The sequence below is a fragment of the Crocodylus porosus genome, unplaced genomic scaffold (assembly GCF_001723895.1).
Source record: "Crocodylus porosus isolate Cpor-Errol unplaced genomic scaffold, CroPor_comp1, whole genome shotgun sequence".
NCBI classification, from domain to species: domain Eukaryota; kingdom Metazoa; phylum Chordata; order Crocodylia; family Crocodylidae; genus Crocodylus; species Crocodylus porosus.
The window spans coordinates 11,700,287-11,715,580 of NW_017728917.1; the positions used below are offsets into that span (position 1 = coordinate 11,700,287).

General features: G+C 44.0%; 1 protein-coding gene across 1 annotated transcript in view; it reads left to right on the plus strand.

Annotated features, from left to right (window-relative positions):
* Nucleotides 1–349: 349 nt before the first annotated feature.
* MAGI1 (membrane associated guanylate kinase, WW and PDZ domain containing 1) overlaps nt 350–15,294 on the plus strand; it is a 179,706-nt gene continuing 164,761 nt past the window's right edge. Inside the window, exon 1 of the mRNA XM_019536694.1 lies at nt 350–462. The gene's annotated coding sequence lies outside the window, so the exon portion shown is untranslated. The remainder of the gene's footprint in view (nt 463–15,294) is intronic.

The following is a 15,294-nucleotide window of genomic DNA, read 5'->3' on the forward strand; positions in this document are numbered from 1 at the left end:
AGACTATCTTTATTATTAGTAGTATTAGTATTTTCTTTCTCATGTCATCTGTCTTCCTCTGTTTGTTCAGACAAATAAGTGATCACAGGGAGTTATGATCTGTTTTAACACCAGCAGGAAGAGAGAGAGGTTATGAGACAAGAGAGACCTCTTGTTTACAGGGAGTTATTTTTGGTAATTAGCCATGTGTAGAGGAAGATGAGCCTCTGCTCGTAAAGTCAGGATGCCATAATTTAAGGGGATATGAATGGAAGTCTAACATTTGCCTAAGCTGGTAATATTAATCCTCTTGCATTTAAAAAAAACAAAAACAAAAAACCTAACAACCCTGTGCTTTCGTTGTAGGAAGTAGACTGAACAAAGATCTGAGGCATTATCTCAACCAGAGGTTCCAGAAAGGATCTCCAGACCACGAGCTGCAGCAGACCATTAGAGATAACCTTTATCGCCATGCTGTGCCTTGTAAGTAATAAAAACAATTCACCTGGGGAATTTTATGTAAAAACATGAAATACATTTAAAGATAGTCTTTTAAGTGATGGTGTGCAATACTATGTGGGAGCCATGATTTACAACAACGGGGTTCTTGCCTCTAGGGACAGTGGAGAAAAAGATGTGCATAGTGCTTGGGTAGATAGGGGGCATGTCTACATGTGCGTTAAGATGCTTTAGTTAATGTACATTAAATCTGGTACCTCCATTTTGAAGTACTAGGAAAATCTGCATTAGCCTGTCTTAATGTGCATGAGCCAAAAAGCACATTTTTAAAGTGACGCATTAGCCTATTTTAATGAACATTAACTAAACAGCATGTTTTTAGTGACGCTTTAATGCGGATTAAAGTAGGCAAATGCTCATTAAAGTGCACGTATAGACGTGCCCAGGGAGTACTTGATTCCTCGTGGTAAAAAGCCTGTGGATTGACTGAGATAAGGAGCATAATGGATGGATTACTCTGGAATGGCTTATCGTAGAAAGGACCAGAGGGCAGTTACGGCTGTCTTGAAAGGGAGGGAAGGAGAGTGATTGATATTGACATCGAAACCACTTTGTTCTTGGCTTCTGATCTGTTGGTTTTACTTTGGAGCAATCGGATATTAGGCACATATCGAAATTCCATCACTTAGTAGCTACTTGTCATTTACCAGCGGTGGGAGACGCTGTATATAGAATTGTATAAATGTTTGGTTTGGGAAGAGTGTTTTGTGCAGTTGTCACGTACGGTCTGTTGCTTTTCCCTCATTGTTACGTTAGTGATTAGAGCCCTTGAAGAAGAGCAGGACCTTTCTTTCTTAAGATTGACTCTTTTCATGATGGTGATCAAATTGTATAATTGCAACCCTTTTTATGACATCACAGCTTGTTACCATGGAAACTGGACACTGTCACTAGCAGAACATCATCCTTAATTCAAGTAGAAAATAAACAGTAGGAACAACTTGCATGCAAAAAAGTCAACCAGAATAAAAAACATGAGAAGTCTAGAAAATTCCTCACTGAAAACTGACATATTAAAGGTGTATAGATGCCTATAATAAATTAATGGAGTCTTTGTCCCAAATGCGGACTGGGCCTGGCCTTTGTAGAGGGTATGTAAAGTTTGCCAAATATTTCTTATTCATGTCCCTCGGTTTGGCACTTCCCAGCTTCCTAAAGGGGGCTGTGTTACCAGATAAATACATCTCGTTGACTTGAATATTTTCAGCATGTATTGCAAGTAATGGTGTTTTTCCAAGACGGTGTGAATAAAACTTGAGCAAACATCCAGATTTTAGAACATTTTTACCAAACATTTTAGATTTTTTTTTCTTCTTTATGCAAGCAAGAGCTGATTTATCCTGACAGAGAAGTGAGGGTGGTTGCCATTAAAAAGTCAACACTTGCCAGCAAGCACCGTGTAATGGTAGCTGAGATAGAATGGTCTTTTCTAAGCCCTTGCATATAGAAAATCTGTGTAGCGACTCTTCTCAAATGACAACCTAATTGCACTCGTCTTATTTTGTCAGTGGGAAAGCATGGACTAAAGTACTTTAAAATACGGTGTATGGGTATGAAGAGTGAACACAGATTTTTTTTTTTAACTATTATTGAACATTTCCATTTTCAATCTTGTTACCTTTAAATTAGTCTTTAGGGTTCTAAATTGCCTAGCTGCAATTTTTTAAAGGGCTACTGAAGAAGATGCATTCCAAGCGCATGAATGCAATTTTAGGCTTAGCTGCAGAGTCCTGATGCTAATATCCATGTATCTATGCTAATAGCCCGTGTATTTCCCCCCCCCACTTACAGTCCAATTTCAGAAACGGCAAATAAAGCAAATGAGCATAAGTTCTTTTGAAGCATTTTCTGTGTTGCCAAGGTTACATTTTGTAATGCTTTCCATTTGATTCTTTTCTCTGATTTATTGAACTTGACTGTGAGCTAAACTGCTTGGACTTACCCAAAGCTTTGTTTTAGAATGGGGGGGGGGGGGGATAGGCTTCTGCCTTTTAAAAACAACAGGAAAAGATGCATTTTGTGCTTGCATTAATACAAATATCTGTACTTGTTTTCCTTTTATGAAACAAATAGGAAAACCTGGAAAGTGGAGTTACCTATCACGTAGCTCTGTCCTCCAGTTAATTATAAATAGCACTTAGCTTTGCCTCGAAATAGACAAATTTGCCTCGAAATAGACAGTATTTAATTTCGTCTCTATATACAGTAGAAAAGGGATCAGCCATAGTTCTGGGGCATGATGTCAGTATGTACATGGCAAATTTGAATGCAGCTACTGTACACATGGTGGCTTGGAACATTTTTTCAGGCCCAGAGATTAATCTAGCTGCATACTCTTACATTTTTATTCCTCGGTGCATGTGACTAGTAAATCCAGAGCTCTGGGCCAATCTCTGGTGCTGATGGATTAGGAAGTCTTGTATTTTGAAAATGGAATTCCCTGCTGATTATGTGGTAAACACGCTACGAGAGCACAAGGTCACTCAGACTGAGCATGCCTGAACTGCCAACTGCTTGCTATTGCACCGTAACGCAAGGACGAAATGAGTGACAATTAATTAAGGTGCAGCAGAGATGCAGGGTAGAAACCGGTTCTTTCACATGAATCCAAAGAGTTTGCTACAAAAATGAGAGCGATCCACCTGCCTCAGCTGAGGTTGGCACGCTTCAGGCTGCAAGTTTTGCTCCAGAGCAAAAATAAGTGGCTTGCATTGCACAAAACTGCACCCAAGACTTTTTGATCCTCCCGTAAGATACCATTGGAGAGGCTGTTGTGAGGAGACAGCCAAAGTGGAAGAAGGAAACGTATCTATAGCTTGATTGAGTGAAGGAATGAGGCGGGGGTTGTTTTTATGCAGATTAGCAAAATGAGGTAAAGGTGGAGCCTCTCATAATCTTTATCTTGACCGCTGACTTGTAGGAAAGCAGCAAGCTGCCTTTCCCATCTCTAGGATTTTGCCACGGATTAGTTGAACTGAGTTGTGAGTGTGCCTCTTTCTCCCTAGCGTTGGCTGGGCTGTGCCAGTGGTCCCGCTGGCACTTAAACCCGGAGATTCCTGGCTGGAAGGTCTTGCCACTTCACTTGGGGTCAGACCGAGTATCAGTCTAGGTTGCAAACTAGATTGCAAAACGATCTTGAGATGTTCTGTAGCGGTTTGCTCCCATCATGAGACAGAGCACCGCATACTTGAGTACCACTGGCGTTTTCTGCTGAAGAGCGGGTAAGGCTGGATGGGCTGGGTCATTTGCCAGCAGACCACCAGGCCTGCAGCCCCTCGGTCTGGTGTTTCAGTCTAGGCGGGGAAGTGCTTCAGTTCTGATTGCTCCAGATTCAGCGGTGTTGCTCCTAAGACATTAGGCATGTTGAAATGAGCTGTCAGAAAAGCACCTCAAAGACTCTGGTGTTGGATTCAGGAATGCTCAGTCTCGCCGGGGCTGGACTTGATGATCTTCAAGGTCCCTTCCAGCCCTAACATCTATGAATCTTTTTTTTAATGAAGAACTGCTGTCATTGGCGGGGCATCAGTCATAAAGCTGAATGGTCTTCATAATATGCATAGAAGCATTTAGGTTGCATACTTAGCATATGTCTGTGCTTCCTGCATGATGACTGTAGGAACGTCACTGAGATGTGTGCCCTGTCCAGGCCTGGCAAATGCTGGCAATGAGGCAACAGTGCATTTGTAGGCCAGCCATAAGCACACCCAAGGCATGCTGTGCACGGACGCTCTGCGCCTCTCTGCAGTGGCACCATTGCCTTGTTCCCAGCATTTGGCGCATGCAGACGTGCCCCATGCATCCCAAATTCTGCCTTATTTTTAGTTGCTAATTTTCCTTAGAGAGAAACAGAATGGCTGACAGGTTAGCTGAGCTACTTTCCTTCATAGGCAATAAATCATGGGCTTGTAAACACATTCTCAAAAGCCTTCCAGAAGTGCCACGTTCCTTATTATCCCTGTGCCTTTTGGACCATTCCCCACGATACATGTGGAATCCCAGTTTCTTAACAAGAAAAAGGTGCAGAAAGCAAACCAGGGGCAGGCCTTTCTCTACCACAGCGAAGGTAATTAATTATTTTTCATGATCCGTCCTAGTTTACGAAAAAAAGTTGCAATGTTCACAGTAGCCTTATCTCCTGTGAATGCCTGTAGAGATCAGCTTCATCACACTGCATCCTCCTGGGACTCTTCTAATTCTAGCGAGTGTTATTTAACATATTTTCGGTGCACGCTTCCAGTCGCATTGAACATGAGGGCTCAGCCTGCATAAATTAAAATGAGGTTTTTTTATATATTCATTGTGCAGTAAATAGATTGAAGAATACCTATTCTTCAGCCAGTGTATATCAGTGAGCAATGTGTTGCTGGTACCTGAACCATCCTGCAGTCATCTGAAGTTTGCAGGGAGAATATTATTTCAGATACCACCTAAACCTTGGATGTTTTCTGCTTCATGAGGAAGGAGAGACTGTTTTTCCTAGGAAGTAAGGATGTCCCATATTGAACAAGATTTCTGTAGCTTAGTTTCTTTCCATAAGCATCATTCCTGTTTAATCTGAGAGGCTTCAGACATTTTTTGTCCATCTGGCCTATCCTTTTAGATCAATAGTATGCTTTTATAACAGTGGAACTGTTGGGTATTCTTTAGGTTTGGAAGTAAAAGCTTTTATGATGGCAGATATTGCTCCATCTGGTTGCTGGCTTATTTAAGAGTAGCTTTTTTGATTTCAGTATATGCCCATTTAAAATTGCATGAGGCACAAGAGAATAGTACAAAAAAGAAGTAGCTCAGTCTTATGGGCTCTCCCAAGCCCAGGCTGTGCAAGAAGTGTGGGAAGGGATTACATGCTTGGTTTGTTGTTGTTGTTGTTTTGTTTTTTTTAATCAGCAGTGTACTTCATTTTGCCTTTTAATTGTGGGTGCTGCAAATTCAGCTAGTTGCTTTGTACCTCAGTAAGGCTTTTGCAGTGGGTATTTAAGCAATCCTTGGTATATCTTTGACGTATTAAAGGATTTTAAGGCTGTGAACGTGTGAGATGGCTGAGATGGTGTTCAGGTTCTGCACCTATAGATTCCTCGAGATCTGAGATGCAGGGAGATCTGTGGGGTTGCTTCAAAACCTGATGGCAGATGAGGTTGCACCTTAATTGTCAGATTGGTAGTCCCATATGGTTACTCTATTCCATGGTTTAAACCACTGAAGAAGTAAAAGCACCATTTTCCTGCAAAGTACAGAGGTGAACATCTGAGCACAATATTGGAGCTATCGGATCAAAGCTCTCGTAACCACCATTTCGTTTTAAGGACCAGGATTACCTGTGTTTTTTCTTTTGGCACCCCAGGTACATCTTCCACGAAAGCTGAAACACCCCAGTTGCTTAATGCCCTCCATCAAAAAGTTTTGACTTCTTTATAACTACCAAAATGGCTCTTCAAAACTTACAGCTTTATTGAGTAGAATTTGCCCTGTGTTAGTAATGGTAATCTTCACATATTGATTTTCATTGATTATAATCAGTGGATTCAGGAGGGAAAAAACCCTGAATTATAACAAATATTTCCAGCTCTACCCCCACAGAAAGGGAAATAAATCTCCCCGGAGTACTAGCACTCTAGATATATCCCTTTTCATATAATGTCCTCCTGAATAATTAGGGCCTTGAGTTATGAAGCTGAGATTTCTGGGTCATTGCCAGAGTAGATTTGTTTAAGGGGGACGCTGGTTCCCTGATATCCTTTTAAAAGGCTTTGTAATGTCCCAGGCTGCACTTAATTAGTGATTTAAGAGGGAAGACATCTGTTTCACTGAGGTTTGTGAAAATTATTATTTAAGTGGGAATGTATAATAAATGGCTCTTAGAAGGTCTAATGTATCTTGAAAACGAGACATTTATCATTGAAAAATCAGGTGGATACTGAAATCTTGCAAATCCATCTTCAGGCCTTTTGGGGCAGTCCCACTGTACCTGCAGGGAGCAAAAGGTGGAGGAAACAGTAAGCGACTCTGGGAGCTCAGGAGGCTTCAGCATAAAGTTCACCTGCACTTTTAACTCTTTCTTCCGATTATAATTATTATTTTATATTATAATTCTATTTTACACAATGTCTGCCCATGATTCACATATGCTGGAGTCCCTTCCTTCCTAGTAGAGAGTGTAAAATTTATCCGTCCCACCCCTTGTCACGAAGACATCGACCAGTTTGATGTCCTTTGGGGAGTATTTTGCATCTCGCAGAGTCTACTGAATGAAGAATGCAGTGCACTCAAAAGCATATCTAAATTTAGCCTGTCCATGAAGGTGGTCCAATAAAAGATGCCACCCACACAAATCCTGGCCTCCTGCTTATGTAGAATAGGATGGAGTTGGGGTCTCTTTATTTGCCTTCTAGTTTCTGAGCCTTTAGCATGCACTTGCTCCAGTGTTTTCCCTGCACATAAAGACAATACACTTTAAACGTTGAGATTCCCTTGTTTTGAGCAGGCAGGGTTTGGGGGGAAAGATGCCAAGTACCATGCGACTCGCAATAGATCCATGCTACTAGCAAGACTGTCAAGGGGAGAGGCAGAAGGATGCTGAAGGGTGAAGACAAGATTGAAGTCTGGGGTCTCTAGGGAGTGGAAGAATCCTGGGATGCTTGTCCATATCTGGCTGTATTTGCCTTTTATTTCTATAATGATTTTTTTTTTTAAATAGCATTACTATAGCATATTGTATTATTAGCCTCCTACTATCCTGCTTCCAAAATGCTTAATATTTTGGAGAAAAAATTGCTGATGAGATGAGATCTACTGTGTAACTAACCACACAAGAGAATTACTTAGAGAGACATTCAGTAATTTCCCAGCCTTAAGTAGCATTGATGCTACCATTAATGGTAACTTCTAATATTTTAGGACGATGAGATTTCTCCCTCATTAACTTGGATCTGATAAACAGCCTCCAACACAGTTTGAAGGTGACCGTCACCTTACCATCCCTGTGTGCCATCCTGCGCCACTTTAGCATGCTGCGCTCCTGTAGATTTTCTGTGCAAATCTCCCACCACCTAATCCAGGCTTATATTTCGTTCTTCCTCTGAATGAACCGTTTCTTACAAGAATCGTGCCCTTCTTTAAAAAGCCATCGAGCTTTCAGGTTGCACTTCGTAGAGAGAAGTCATTATGAAGTCCTTCGGTGTAACGGTGACAGCTTTAGCCAGCAATTCGTCAGGGCTAGGTACAGACGTTCAAAAAGCCCAAGGTGGACTCGATATAAGTTGCATGGTTTTCTGTAAGTGGCGTAGTTTGGATCGGTAGCAAGCAAAACACACACTCACCTTTTGGTGCGGGTGGGCAAATCTTAGGTTCTGCTATTTTTAAACCAGTCTATGTGCGCCAAACTCCTGTGCTCTCGTGGTTTTGTGTGCCGAATTTCTGTTCTGGGTGCAGACCACTTTCCAATCACTTATACTGATAAAAGTGAAGTGTCTGTAGCTGGCCCAGGTGCATTCATGTGAGTACAGCATGCCGTTTAAGAGAGATTTGCAATGATCGGCAACAGAAGATGCTCAATATGCTTCTTGGGGATAGTCGTCCGCTTCTGCCAGCAGGTACCAGAGCTGGAAGGCTGGTGGGAACTCATCTCGGGGATTAAAATCATGTAGGAAGGATCCCAGGGAATTTCACATAATGAGAAGATGGTTGCTGGGCATAGCTCGATAGCAGCAAAAGTAATACTTTTTTAAGCCCCTTAACCTGCAAGTGTTGAACTTGATAATGAAAACCCTCCCCCCCCCAGCTGTTTCCCTCCACATAGAAAACACTGTTAAAGTTCAAGTGGCACAAGCCGTGAGCAGTGGCTTAAAGTCACCGTAGCCGTTTCTGACCGGCTTTGAGATATTGCTCGCCTGTATGTTTTCCTGCGTGAGTCATGCTTTCATCTGAGGCCTGCCCCAAGGAGGAGGGTGGTATACATCACCAGCCAGAATACAAAAGTGGAAAGTAATGTTAAGATACTGACCCCTAATCTAAAGTGCACCATCTGTGTTTTATTTCCACATCTTGCTGAGTTTACAGTTATTTGAATTCACAGTTTGTTCCCCATTTGCTGGTCCCACATGGTGAGCGAATTGTTTCCAAAATGCACTGATGAAAGACTAAGAGGTCTGCCGAAGAAGTTTGTTCCTACCTACAAGAGTGCTGCATCTCACACTTGTGTAGCTGTGAGAGTTAAACCCCAGCTGTAAAAATCTCCTCTCAAGATGCTCTCATTTCATGGTGGGAAGTTGGGGTTATGGTAAGGACAAGATCCTTTTCCACATATTGAAATGATTTACAGCTCACCTTTGACTTCCCGCAGAAGAGAAGGTATAGAATTCGCTGGGAAATGACAAAACAGCTACTTTCCTGTTGCTGTAAATTTGTTTAGACGCTTGTTATTTTGGGGGCTTTAAAACGCCTTCTCTATTAAGTATTTCTGCCATTGTTAGCAAGGGCAAGAAAGATTATTTACATTCAAGGCTGAAAGTAACAGTAAAGTGGAGCGCTGGGAACTGTAAGTGTATATATAAAAAAAAAAAAAATCCTGATTGCATGACTTTGGCTTCCTTGAACCACATTGGATTGAGTCTGAACTTTTTCTCTTTTCTTCTACCGGCAGCCTATATTCGGTAGAATAAATAGTCAGGCAATGCGCACGTAAAAAAGCAAGGCGGAATTGAAATGTAAAGCTTTCAACGTTGCATTTTAAAGGCTACGAATGAAAACACAAAGTCTTGTATAAACTTAAATTAATGCCTTCTCCAGGTTTTGCTGGAGACCACACAAGCTCGGAGAACCTGATTGCTTCAGAGCTTGCGGGGGTTTTTATGGTAGGGAAACCAAAGTTTTCATTGAATTTGTTTCTTTCTGGGTCTTTTCTTTGTCAAGGGGAAAAAAAAAAGCCTTTAAACCTCTGATTTAAAAAAAAGTCATTTTATTGTTAGCGGCTCTCCTTTTTTTTTTTTTTTCTTAAATCATATGAAAGAGTTTTCATAGATGATTGGGCAGCTGCATCTGTGCATAAATACAAAGTAAAACACTCCATTTCTTTCTTTTCTGAAAAGCCTTTTTTCCCCCCCTCCATGTTGGTGCTGCCTCACTGAAGCATCATATGGCTTTAATGTGGCTCTCACGTTGGCTCTCTTATTGTGCACAGGACATAAGAGGCAGTTTTTCTTTTTCTTTGCATTTCTTATATGTTGTATTCTGAATCATGAGATTTCAGGTTTCCGGAAAAACTGCTGGCTGACCAGAGGTATAACTCAGGGCAGTCTCACCCACTCAGTTAAGGCTATTGTTGCAAGGAGGATAGATGAATCTTAAGGAAGACTTCGCGCCCCCTCAAACCCTTTAACAAGAAGACCACAAAAGGTCGGGAACATGGTCCAGATGGTCTTTTCAGTAGCCTGAATTTTTTTTATGTTCTTATAAAAGTAAAAAAAAAAAAAGCATCTCTCCCTCTTTTTTTCTGTCTCTCTCTCTCTCTCTCTTTTCCCCTTTGTGCACATATTGAATATATTGAATATAAGGCTCTTTATTCCTCTTCATGACACTTGTCCTACCTAAATTAACAGTTCAAGTGTAGTTTGGTGTCAGCATATATGTACATCTGCAGTGTACAGTCCAGTTTAGTGGGTTGACGTCTCTGTTCGCTGTTGCGTGGAGGAATGGCGAGGTAAGATTTCAAACTTTCTTGCATGCCCATGTTGTCCACCCGCAGGGTTTTGCATGCACAGGTTAAAATGTTTAGCGATGTCTGTTTTGAACAGCAAATGTCAGGTGCAAGCGGGGTTGTCTTGCACATTGACTTTCACGTTGTACGCTCTCAGCTTTACGGCACAAGTGGGGTTGTCTTTTGCATTGACTTTCACCTTTGCAGCAAGGTGCGTTCCTATAGCATAAGAGTGACTGCAAGCCAGGCACACAGTTGTCAGCAAGAGGGGTTGTTTTGTATGGAGGGAAGCAAATATCTTCCCATCTCACCTCCACCTTCCTGCGTTCCTTGACCCAGCCCCACCCACAAAGTCCTAACATCTTATCGGCTCTTCCTCCACAGAGATTTGCGATTGGCTGAGCGCTCATCACGGAAGTGCCTAAATCCCATCCCCGTGATGTAATGCTGGGCTTGCCCAATGGGATTGCTGGAGAGCTGTGGGCTCCGTTAGGGAGATGTATCACGCTGCTTCTGCAGCGTCTTAACTCCTCGCCTGTCCCAGCAAACATTTAGCAGAGTCCAGACAGCAGCCCAGGAGATGCACGCAAGCCACCCCCAGTGAAACAGCTTGTGTGTTCATTGGCGGGAGACTTTTATTCTTTTGAATCTGCGATCCGCTAGGGCACTTGCATTGCACCCGAGGCACGCAAGTCCATGAGATGCATGGAGAGCATCCAAGACACCTGTTAGCTGCCGAGCAGTCAAAACAACAGTATCTTGCTATCCTCAAGATATCTTCCTCTCCTTTATAACGCTCTCCTTTAAACAGGCACAGGCATACGCTCAGCTTTTCATTTTTCTTTTTCTTTCCTTAATATTCTTGTCAAAATTCCCTGCAGTTTTTAAGAGGGAGATGAAAGTCAGGGCAGGAAGAGAAACCCGAGGGCCTCGGGACACCTGCTGTGGGAAATGAGAAAACGATGCTCTGCATTTTGTCTCGGGATGCCTGTTGAAAATGAAGTGCTGCGTCTCCCACTGATATAGATAGATAGATATGTATAGTTTCCCCATTCTAGTGCGTTACAAAAAGAGGACAGTACCATTTCACACTTCCCTGGGCACGCTCTCAAGCCACGGTGCATGGTGGAAAGCAACGGGGAAATAAAGAAGAGGAGGGAAAATAAAAATCTATCTCCCAGTATTTCCGTTTTCCAGCATACACAGGTGCTTTTTAATCCCGCTGGCCTATATATTCCACAGCCTTTAGGAATAGAGGAGCCGTGATGTAATGCTCTTTTCTCACACTCCCAGCTTAAATACAGATGGAAACTGTTGTCATGTGTTAGAAATGTCACCAATTATATAAAAGGCAGGCTTCTGCCTTTTCCCTTTTGCACTGTCAGCTGCTGCTGCCAGCTTATTCTTTCCCTCTCAAACCTATTGTCATGTGGCAGAAACCCTGATGTAAGTGAGCCCTGTCCTCCCCCTGCTTATGAACCCTGCATTTTTTATTCCCCTTTGCTGCAGCGCTGAGGATCATTACATACCACGACTTTAAGACAAGAGCTCACAAAGGAGGGATTAATCTTGTATTTGTGCTTGAATTCCGAAGGACTCAGGCAAGTGAGACCGTTCTCTTGTATTTCTCTCTCGCGCTCGCTCTTTTTCCCTTTCCCCCACTAGATGCTAACATAATGAATGTAAAGCAGCAAGTGTGATGAGCTATGGCAGTGTTTACTGAGCAAAGCCAGAGGTTTATCAGCTTCGGGTTATGTGTATAAACAGAGGGGCTCGGCGAGACCGGGGAGGGTGGTAGCTGCACAACCTTAGCCCAGCCTGGGAGGACAGATGGCTAGTGCTGCTTTTTAATTCATCAAGCAGGCTTTACGTGAGGCCCATTCGTGAGCGGGTGCGCTCTGAAAAGAGGGGTCAATGGGCACGAATAGGCTGAGATCAGGACCAGATGCCTGCCGAACAATGGGGCTTTTGAACGAAATGCAGGGGGAAGCGTGGCACTCGCTTTGTATTGCCTCCGCATTGCAGGTTGGAACGGGGCAGCTACATTTTAATGAAGTGCATTCCAAAATGTGGTCGTCAGTCTGGGCTTTCGAAAACGGGGGGCATGTCAAAAGGGGGCTTGTTGGAGCCCGGGGGGGAGGGGAAGTGAGGTGCTGATGGATCGCGAGGAACAATGCAGCCTTAGTGTTCAAGGGGAAAGTCATCAATACAGCCCTGTGCATATTAATGCAATACAGCAGGTGTTGATAAATGTATGTTCCTGTATTGTTCTGCCCACAGCTTGGCGGGGAAGGGGAGGGGGGACCTTCGGCTGTCTGCAGGCATGTCGCTGGTAAATGCAGTTGCTCTTTGGAGATCGCTGCCTGTAGAAAGTAAAACAGCAAGAGAGCAGCCTCAGGAATTAGTGCACGCTGCCATTTCAGCCCAGCTTGGACGTACCCAGTGCGAGCCCGTTTCCGTTTGGGCTGGCTGTCAGAAAGGGGGACGGGGGGGTGCATTATGGTGCCGACTGCTTGCAAAAAGGAGCTTGCTTCTGTGATCGAGACAGCTGTATGCTGCTCCGCTGAACGCCTCTTTTGAGTGCCTGCCCCTGGTAAAGCTGAAAGAGGCCAGATGCTTTCTTAAAGGGACAGCGAGGCCAGGACGCACCCTTTCTTTCCAGGATATCCACCAAGACAGGCACATGGTAGAACCAGGAGGTCCTAGGGGGACGCTGGGTCGGTTGTGCGTGGTGTCGTCAGGCTTTTCAGGGTCGACTGGGACTTGAGATTTGGTGGCTTGAGAGTTAAAAATGGCATGTTTTAACCCGGCTTGGAAATGCATCAATTGTGAATGAATTGCTGTAGCACTGTGCAATCTGGAATAAACAAGCCCTACCATGCTCTTATTAAATAAAAGATTGTTCACTGCCTGCTGGTCCCCTGTTGTTATGCAGTAGCCAAATACCCTATTTAAGACATTTTTCTTCACTCTACCAGAAACCAACAGCCATGTTAGGAAACCTCATTCCTGAGGGCTTTAGGACAAAAAGGCAGAAGTGGGCATAATGATTCCTGCATCCTGTGTTTTAATAAAGGGCTATCAATTGATCCCCTCTGCTGTATCCTGTTCAATGTCGGGACCGTTCCTGCCCGTGGCAGACAGAGCCACCATAAGCGGTGCAGAAAAAGCAGGCTTTGTTCCTTACTCGTATTATAGCGTGCTGCCTCTTGCAACGAGAATCGAATATTTGCTTGCAGGGCTCAACCAAGCCAATGATTAATGCAGAAGGGAGATTATTAGACATTGAAAGGTTTATATTTCTTCCTGGGGTCTGGATTCCAGGCCAGACTCGCATTGTATTTTTGTGCTGGCTTGCTGCTTCTGCCCGGAGGACAGGTAAAGCATGGCCAGTGATACCAGTGGCTTCCCCTTGCTGCATTTGCCCTTCCTGGCGTCCTGTTTCTGTGGATCAGCGGACAGGTGGGCAGTGACCGGGCATGGAAGCGGGAGTGGAGGAAGGGGAGTTTTAGTCTTTGTTCCCCTTCACTCACTTGTCTTTATGGGGTACAGAAAAGCCCAGCTGAGAGTGCCGATGCTGTAGGAAACTGCCCGAGGTACCAGATTCATTTCACACTGCACAGCCGGCCATCAGATTGTCCCTATGGTGGGTTGCCACTACCAGTCTAGCCATGTTCGTGCCCCCGGTGCAGAGGCAGAGTGCACCAGGTTAGGTTGCAGAGCATCCTCCAAGCAGCCCCCACATCCCTGTTATCAGCTACTATTTCTTTACAGCCCTGCAGAGACTCCATGGGTTTGTATGGGTGGGAGAGGGGGATTGACTGCAAGTTTAGAAAGACTTCACCCCCCTCCAAAGGATCCAGCCTGAAGGCAGTGGATCTTGCTAAGAGGAAAGAAGCCCTTTCACCTCTCTCCCACCTAAGGCGCCCAGATGCCGGGACATTGGTTTAAAGTTGAGTGGATTGCTGCCACTGGCCCTTTAAGGGCATGTGTTTAGAGAAGCTGTTTGAACTGCTTGGTGTCCCCCCCCCCCCCAAATAAGCTATTTTGTTCCCTACCGTACCTAGGAAATAACTGATGAAAGGCAAACTCTTCACTTCAGTTCAGGCTACTTTGTTTTTTCCGGGTGGTGCCTTCACTCCTGTGGATCTACTGAGGAAGGGCCAGGTCCTGAATTGCTTCCTCGTCTTGGTGCAATCATCACGTGGGTTAAAGTGTGTGGAGGGGGTCACCTAGTGCAACCTTGCACTCCATGCTTATTTCCAGTTCATGCATATCTACGGAGGGTGGCTGTCGCAGGAACAGTCCTGGAGGCACCCAAAGGGCACCTGGCTTCATTTGGAAATCCAAAAATGATTTAGGGAGGCAAATGGTGGAACAGGTGGAAGCTGGGCAAGGCCCAGAGAGCTCCTGGAGGACCTTCCCTTAGTCGAAATCTTGCGCATCCCCATCCTGCCACGTTGCCAATCGGCCTTTTCCAAGCCTGCGGATTCCTTTTTAATGAGGTGCTCCAATGTCGGTAATCGGCTCCATAATTTGGGCCTTTCACCACCCCTGACGAGCTGTGGCAGTAGCAAGGCTGTCATGGTATTCAAAATGTCTCGGAAAGAAAGAAGGAACAATGGAGGCCATTAATTCAGCACCAGGCGCTGATTAGATGGTGTGGGGTTCTTGCCTCGGTGTCTGACAGGAATAAAGCTTACGCTGGATTTCAGTCATTTTAAAACTTCAGGAACTGTAGGTAAAGCTCTTGCCTTCATTTTGAAGCGCACAGGTTGATGTCTTTTTTGACAGCTTTCCATCCACTCCAAGCCACTACCTATGGAAAATAATTATGCCGTAAGCACCCCTAAAATGAATGCATATGAAGCCCCCATTGAGTCCCGTTGCATTTGGCATAGATCGGATTCACAATGCGATGCCATTTCCCAACAAATTTCACTAAATCCTGTCCCAAAACCCTCTGCTTATTTTGCTCTTGAATATTCTAGTCAGCACGATGACTGGTTCACTGTGTTAATCCTATATGGTCTTTCTCTCTGCAAGTAATCCTCAGCTGCTGTTGCTGTTCTGCATAGATGAGTGTGATTTTTTTTTTTTTTTTT